The sequence below is a fragment of the Primulina tabacum genome, chromosome 1 (assembly GCF_025594145.1).
Source record: "Primulina tabacum isolate GXHZ01 chromosome 1, ASM2559414v2, whole genome shotgun sequence".
Taxonomy (NCBI): domain Eukaryota; kingdom Viridiplantae; phylum Streptophyta; class Magnoliopsida; order Lamiales; family Gesneriaceae; genus Primulina; species Primulina tabacum.
The window spans coordinates 5,939,141-5,948,206 of NC_134550.1; the positions used below are offsets into that span (position 1 = coordinate 5,939,141).

Genomic DNA, 9,066 nt, shown 5'->3' on the forward strand with positions numbered 1-9,066 from the left:
ATATTAATGCATAGTCAAATTTGATTTTAGTATGGGTTAAATTTACTTGTTTTTAAAATATTTTTATTTTGTAAATTTATTAAAATGTTTTCAAATATTTAAATAAACAAAATATGTGAACAATAATTATTCTTTTGTTGGGATGATAACAATGTGACATTTGAGCTATACTTTTGGTTTTTCTTATATGCAAATGAATTGTTGAATATTAATATAATTGCTCATGTTAAAATAGTAATAATTAAAAGAGTACGATCTTACGAATTTTATCTGTGAGACGGTTCAACCTTATAGATATTCACAATAAAAAGTAATACTCATAGCATAAAAAAGTAATGTTTTTTCATGGATGACCTAAATAAGAGATTTGTCTCACAAAATACGATCCGTGAGACTGTCTCACACAAGTTTTTGTTTAATTAAAATATGAAGTTTGAACTGTTATAAAGTTTTAAATATTTGGCTTATATCATTACCAATATATATATATATATATATATATATATAGAAATCTTTCATACCATTTTATTATTGCAATTAACAATACAATGAAGTTTCCAAATCACCTTAGTCGGTGTTTGAAATACAAATAAACAAGGTTCGACTTTTAAGATTTTAATAAAAATAAGTGTTGAAATATTTAATTTATTAAAAATCAAGACAATCAATTGAAGTAACAATAAAAAAAAAATTATTAATAAAAACTTCATTCGAACTCCAACGAAGTCCAATCAGAATAAATTCAACACAAACTAATTTGATATATACTACTCGTATCACTCATCGATACGTGAATGATTTGAACTGGTTTATAATCAAGCCTAAATTAGTACTTTTCAATTGAATTTTTTTGAAAATTTTGAAATATATATATATATATATATATATATTTTTCTAATTTTGTTGTTGTATGCCAGAGCTATAAATTATAATATATGAGCAATTATTGTTCAATCTTACGACATGATGTCCCTTAACATGTGAGGTTCATTATAGAAAATTCTGGTAGAGTATGACATGAAAAATTATGCCAGGTGGAATCGATATTTTTCTCATAATAAGGGGATGGTCACGTTGAATATTAAGCATCCAAAAGCCAAAACCACGTAATAGATTCATTCTGCAAAATTTGTAATACCAACTCATGGTTTTTCTTGAAGTTTTTATTTTAAGTTTTGCGATTTTGGTCGATTATATTATTAAAATTGATTTTTATTCTTGCGTTTTTTTATTTTGAAAATATTGACAATTTTTTTTTTTTTTGAAATTTTAGTGCTCATGTAGACAAAAGGCAAAAAATGAAAAAAGATAAAAAAAAAAAAGTAGAAAAAATTTCAAATTTAATAATACAGATGATAATCTTAAAGAGACTAATATAAATGACCAGATTTACAATATTCGATTATCATTTATGGTATAAAGTGTAATTATTTGAAGATATATTGATGTAATACAATAATTATCTTTGTTTGGTAGAAAAACAGAACGTGATACTTGAGTTGTTTTACGAATTAAATTAAAAATATTTGAATTCAATTATTATCATAATTTTTGTTAAAATAACAATCGTTTGATCCTACATTCTAGGTGTTATGATATATATAGAAGATCAATTAAATCAATTTGTGATCTCCAATTTGTTTCTATGTTGTGGTACAATAATTCTCTCTGACAGGTAGATCAATTGAAACGCGATGCTTGAGATGCTGTACGATTTAAAATATTTGAGCTTCACAAGTACCACCAGATATAGTTTTTAGTAAAATGACAATTTCGTTCCTATAATTAGTATCAGAAACAATATCACGAGTCCGAATGTCATTGATTGCAAAGAGAACAATTATCGGAAAAGAAATTGATGGAATGCAATAGTTATCTTTGTTGAGTAGAACAATTGAAACGTGAAACTTGAGTTGTCAGACGATTTAAAATATTTGAGTTGCATTGAGATCATATTTTTTAGTAAACTGACAACGGCTTGATCCTACATTCTAACACATATATAGGAAATCAATTTGTATACTAGGATTTGTGTGCGGCAATGATACTTGAATCACAAAGAATGTGATTTTCGGGAGTACTTTGAATGCTCGGAATTCGGATACCATAGATATATTCTCAAGTTCTTGTATTTATAGGTGTTGACCCATAAAATAATAATTTGAATAATATGGCCCAAGAAATTTAATTAGTCTAATGAGCTTCGGTAAATGAGTAAATTGGGCCACATGTCGGAGAGCAACCGAACAAAAGCAAGGAAATGAAGAAGACGAAGGATAATTACCTTTGTATTTTTACACCAAAACCAATAGACTATATATATATATATATATATATCTACCGTGTCCACCAATGTGAGCGACACTTCGTTGGCGGGTTGTTGATATAAATTCTAATATAATTTCTCTGTCATTCATCTATACATACAACTCATTGAAGTACACCATTTTTAGATAAAGTTTCAGTAAAAATAATTACTGATACCATTAACGCAATGCTTCAAAAAACGGATGGCATTGCAAAAAATAATAATAACCCTATGCATGAACCAACTCGAGGCTTTCACATACTCCATCTTTCTAGCTTCTGCTGATTGAGACAGTAGGAACTGATTTTGACGCGTCCAAGTGGTTAAGTCGACACGTTCCAAGCAGAAATTCTGGTAATTCGTCCTCCGTGTTACCCTGCAAGTTTCATAACAAACCATTTGATTTTATGATACAACATGAAAATTTGATTCTAACTTGATATTTCGTAAAAGATATTTATGTTGGACTTGGTAAAAGGACGAAATGATTTGAGTCTGATGCTAAGAATTTCTAGAAAACACAACAATAGTCGAGGTGGGGGTGTTGAGGATCGGACTATGTTGGTTTTTACCTGTATCAAGAATGCCATCTCTATGACAAGGTTATTCAAGTATCCAAGAACAAGGCCAACCACACCCCTCGCCACAGTCGATGACCCAATATCGACATCGAGCTGAAAAGCAAAGAGAAATGCTACAATTAACAAGACAAAACGCTCCATTTTCTTGTTTAAATCCAAGCAATTAAGTTGTGAAATTCATTTTAATCTTCTGGAAATGGTTGATTGTACCTCCAAGTAGTTTTTCCCTCGAAAATAATTGATTTCAAGTACTTGACCTATTAGACAAGCTTTCTTTCCGACACTCTGCTTTACGATCCAAGATCCCTGAGAATTTACCTTGAAGATGTATCATATATAGTCTTAATAATATCAAATCGTATTAAAAAACATATTTTGTGATCTGTAACACTTCCTATATTCACCAACCTTTGAAATATATGGTATGAGCTTGAACCTCGAATTCCTGAATGCATCATCATCATTAACAAAGCGTTCCAACAAAGGCGTCTCTTCCAGGGGTGTTTTTAACATGTAATATAAGGCCAAACTATATGTGGCTGAGCCAGGAACCTGGTTCGGTCACGGAGCACATTGAGTACTCTTGAACTCTACATGGACATGGGATAAAAAGCATAAGCAAAAACAAAAGATAACCTGTATATTAATGATAAAAAAGAACTCTGGTCCTCCTTGAGCGGCATATCTCTGCACGGATCATATTTAAAAGTGAAGGGAGTGGTTATATGAAACCATAATTCGGCTAGTTTTCGTTTTTACTCTCATTGTAAAACCTGTACAATGCCTCCATATCGACCAGCAAGATGATCTTCGCGCTTGTCCGATCTCAGCCAATCTGCCGCAACCATTTCCATCAAAGTCCCGTTTGCTTTGATCTGATGGAAAAAAACGAGAATTAAGAATTCAAAAGTAATCTATAGCTAGTGGAAAGATCATATTGCATAATCAATGTACACAAGCTAAATAATGAGAGTGGACGTGACCGTGCCCGATCAAATATTTAATCTTAGAATTGAGTAAACCAAATTGTCTTCATATGAGAGACACCTAGAGCTTATCATGTTCAGATAATCAAACAAAATAAAAGTAGCTCACCTGAATTTTTGATGGCGGCATGGTTTATAAATCAATAATTAAAAAATATACCTTTCGACGGTCTTGTAAATAACTATCATCACGAATAAGGAACGAGGAAGCATCAGCTGCTGCCCAGCTACAGGGCATGTTAAAAGTCGAATCCTTCGGAAGCGTGGTACCGTAAGAGGATGATACACTTTCATCCCAAGATATTTCTCGCAATTCCTGGTAACCCTTTTTCTGAACTACAAATGTCAGAATTTCAATATTTTTCCAGCAAACTAAGCCATTCCTATATCAATTCCCTACCTGCGAGATCATGCAGTTTTTTCACAAAGTTGGCAGAAGAAGATAATTTTGGCTGGTACTCCTGCAGATTTAAGAGGGAAAAATTGTCATTCTCGAGGCTTAGACACTCATACATTGTCGAAAAACATTAAAAATGGGTAGTAATCGACGTTGCATTTGAATGCCTCAGTAATGACTTTATCAAAATATTTCAGCTAGATGGAGTATTGTGTACACAGTAAATTCTCATATTTGACAGAGTTATTTAAAATTACGAGAGTTAAATTCAAAAGTACCACATAACACAATTCTGGACTCTTGTTTGAACACCATTCAGTCTCTAATGGCTCATCATCAATCGGTTCGGGCACATCAAAAAACTCGTCAGCCGCATCATCCATTTCAAAGAGACTAGAAGCCCCAGAAATCTGTCTTGCCGGCTCATCTTCATCTTTATATGGTACCCTATTCATGCTAACTTCTGTCATGGATTGCCTCGTTATCACTCACAGGCATCCCCGTATCTATTGTCAGCTCTCTCGATACACATTCATGGCTAGAATTTCCGGATTTTGCTGTGAAAAATTCTCTTAAAGCTGCAAAAGTACCCTCTCCAATTAATCTGAAAGAAAAGAAAATTAATACTCATTACCTGACAAGAATAATACCTGCAACTCTCCCAAGCATACAAATAGTAATAGATCTTGAAGATGTTTTCCTTATATATGATTTCCAAAACCTCCAATCCACGGCCAGCATGTTTTTTATGACACATTCTTTACCTTGCTTTGTAGGAGAAATCACATATCCACCACCTGCATGATTATGAAGAAAATGAACTCGGTATCTGTATTTCTTGGCTAATTACAAATTATTCAATTCAGAAGGAAACACACGTGTTTAATGCTTTCTTTACTTAATGTTAAAATTGAATCTAGTCAACATAGTTATGTTCAAATGGAAAGAAAAAAAAATTAGAAATAATTGAGTTTTACGAAAAGATTTCTGGATCTCAACGAGCCATTACAACATCTTCCTTGTCTACAGGTAACACGTGTATTGATCTTGAGTTTATGAAAAAAGCTCAAGACACGTGATGTTATTGATTGGAAAGGCTCAGAATTTGCAACTCAAAGCATACATTACTTTTAAGGTAAGCACGGACATATCCATTTTGGGGCGGACACTTTCTGTGAATCACGGAATGGTAAAGAATCACTGCAACAGAAACAGTGCGTGAGAATAATGGCTTTACAATATAGAGTTTGTATAAACTTCCTGAGTTCAAATGATACCATATGTGCCATCCTCTTCTCTTCTCCAATAACGTCTGAGCAGCAAGTCTCTTCGTTTCATTTCCCTGTACACGTGAAAGATATTAGTTCAAAACTAATTATTTTCCAGTACAGATTCCTGGCCTAAGTTCCTAGTCTTACCATGGTAGCCAATGGTTGTAAAGTTGAATGTAAATTATATCAGTGTGGCCATCGAGATGCTCAATCACACTGCCCTGATAGAAACAGAAATCCCATCTGCAAATAGTAGTTTAAAGATAAATCTAGGGGGAAAAATGCCGGTTTATACAAATATCTCCCACTTATAGGTCCTCGACAAATAATTGAACAATGTTTAGAAGTAGATTAAAAACGTGTATGAAGCCTTAAACTTTGTGTCAAGGGTACTTGAGGTCTCACTCTGTTCTTGAGGTACCAAGAGACATAAGGGTGTTAAAAACATCTTCTGAAGCACCATCAACGACACCTACAGCCATTATGGCTGGGTGATCGCCCCAATGCTGAGAGTAATAATACAGATATTTGTCAAGGAGCTATGAAACCTATTCAAGATTTAAGACAAATGATCAACTCGTTTCTAGAAATCTACCTTCCGTTTGGAATCTCTATCTCTTGACTCTTTGAAGAGACGTAATCCTGAAGAGGCAACAACATACGAACATCAACTGAAATTTCTGAACACATACAAATATTCACCTAAAAAAACTAATAGTCAGGTAGGTACCATTTTGACAGCCAAATATTTTCCATGGTGAAGGTGCAATTACATCGGATGTCATCGCATTCACGTGATCGGAAGATACTGAAGCCGAGTCAACACACCTTTTATTTTTCATTCTCTTTGAAACACTCAAGCTGTTTGATCAACGATGACATAAGTTTTAACCATATATTTATGTAACAAGTACCAAGCATCCCGATTACAAGATTTCAGTTTCGAAAACATAGCAAGGCTTATGTTGGTTAAGAAAAATATGCTCACCTGAAAGGCTGCCATTTTCTTTTGGAACAAGATGTCAAGCTGTTAACTGAGTTAAGCACAGCATCCTGTAAAGCTCGAATCCACCTAGCGGCATCTTCGGAGCTGGTTGCTCCTAACTATGTATTTGAATTATATCATCACCTAATATCACTTACTATTGGCATATAATATTTTATTTTTAAAATCTAAAACAAGTTATGCTTACCTTCAGCATATCATTGTGATTTGAAGTATTGACCAAGGTGAAAATGAAAAATAGCTGTATTTCACAAGAAACTTCATATGAGCTAGCAATGAAGTAGATCATTTGGTATCTAAACAGATTAGCAGAATATACCAGTGAAACCACATACTTTCATGCGGTGGCTCTCTCTTCCATTGTCTATGACACGAACGCAGGAGTCTATTATTGCACTTCTCAGAGGCTCCTGATCCAACAATCACCGATTCATTTTACATCAGAATGGTTGCCATGAAAATAACATTTTTCATAATTTATCTATCAAATATGTTTCCAAGAAATGAATTAGCCAGAATAATATAAAATTCATCAGTTTGTCCATTTGGTCACCAGTTTGTCCATTTGGTCACAAGTATGTCCTTTTGAGAAGGAGAATGGCTTCAAAATTACACATCTTTTTCTTCAACACACGTGGTCCATTTCAAGATTATATTGCTATTGGCAGCTGCTTTCATGAAATCATTGTATGATCACATAAGTTATTTCGAGCAGAAAAATACATGGATACAAATAATCCAAGGATAGGTACGCAGCACACAATTAACAATCTTCCAATTCAAATTATTAGTTTCTTATTTTGTTATTTTCTCGATTATGTTTCTAGAAACTTTTTTAGTTCACCTAAAATAGCTCTAGAACTAAAAACCTCATTGTGTCAGAACTGCTCTTGGTATTAATTAATTGCCTTATAAATATTATTTGTATTACTTGATTGCATTGGAACCATTATCAGCACTCTGTAAATATTTGATTTGTACTCAAATTATCAATCAATCTTAATAATATTTTTACAATCATCACCAATTTCTCCTCGCAATATGAGTTCTTAAATGTTTTGTTGGAAACACCTATTCCACTGATAACCTAGGCTTCATTCTCCAACATATCTTTCCAAATGGAATCAATGATAATGTTTGAGTAATAAAGTATGAAAGCCCAATCCATACATGGTTAAATCACAAGACATAATATTAACTACTCCATGTTCGCATTCAGAAGCAAGGAAATGGTGATGCCGCAGACAATATATTTCCATAACAAACACTATGAGAAAAGGGTTGAGGTATCCCATATTCACAACACAGTTTTTGCATTTAGAGAGGACACAAAAATGTTCCAATAACGAAGGTAGCATTATCACTATCATCATTACTTGAGACTGGAAAATAATTGCTACATAATTTGTGGTAACTAAATGATATAGACCAACATAAAGATCAAAACAGAAGGGGAGGCATTCCCAAATTCAGTCATCACAATCTTGAAAAAACCAATTCACAGTGGCAACATCGAGTAAGAAGCACACGATATAAACATTGAAATAAATGGCACAAAGATATACGCAATAGATAAAACATATACATATATTTCCTTAAAGAAACACATGTTTTTGCATGTTTGCAATAGAATGGCATAAAGCCAAGAACAAAACGACAACAAAGACCCACCTCTGTCTCGGAACCGGAGATTGATTTGAAGCTCCTGAGGCAACTATCTTCAAGAATGAAGTACCTTTTACGTGAATATTGCAGCCCAAAACGGTTGAAACGAAGCAGGTAAAGCCACCCCTTCATCTCCCATTCTTCTCCCATTTCAAGAAAAAACAAATCCCAACTTTTCCCTCCCCTTTTAATCAAAAACCAATTTAAGGAATGTTTCAGAATTGCACTTTTGGCAAATATATACACTCATACATACAATAAAAATCAATAAATACATAAACAAGATGTACACAAGAGAAGAGGAAGGTAATGTTTGGAATGTGAAAAACGAATTTATGGATAAATCCTCTGACTCCACCGGATGGAATCAGAGAATCAGTTGCAATCAAAGTTTCAAGATATTTTTTTATTAGGTTTCCTGAAAATTTGAAAGATTTCCTATTTATCCATATCTCCATCTATCTCTCCATCTCTTCCTTCATTTTCTGTTTTCTTGTTGTAGTCTCCTCCCCCTCGTATCAACTGATTCAGGTGTTTAGCGGGCGTTGGCAACCATACTGAATTTACGTAATTGCCCCTCTTTTTATTCGTTTAAGTGAGGAGACGAGAGTAATTTGCTATAATTGAGTTCGAACCCAATTATCTCGTTTTTCAAAGACTTTCCGTGGAGGATATGTTTTTTTTTTCCCCGAAGGGAATTGACTTAGGAGAACTATGAAGCTGCAGTGTGTCACGTTTTATCTTAACCAAAAGTTTGTTTGAGACGATTTTATGGATCTTATTTTATTAGACAGATATCTTATTTGAGTCATCTATAAAAAAGTATTACTTTTTATGCTAAGAGTATTACTT

The 9,066-nt window shown here is 33.3% G+C and overlaps 1 pseudogene; it reads right to left on the bottom strand.

Annotated features, from left to right (window-relative positions):
- Positions 1–2,346: 2,346 nt before the first annotated feature.
- Positions 2,347–8,745, bottom strand: LOC142537449 (protein ENHANCED DISEASE RESISTANCE 2-like; annotated as a pseudogene).
- Between the last annotated feature and the right edge of the window lie 321 nt (positions 8,746–9,066).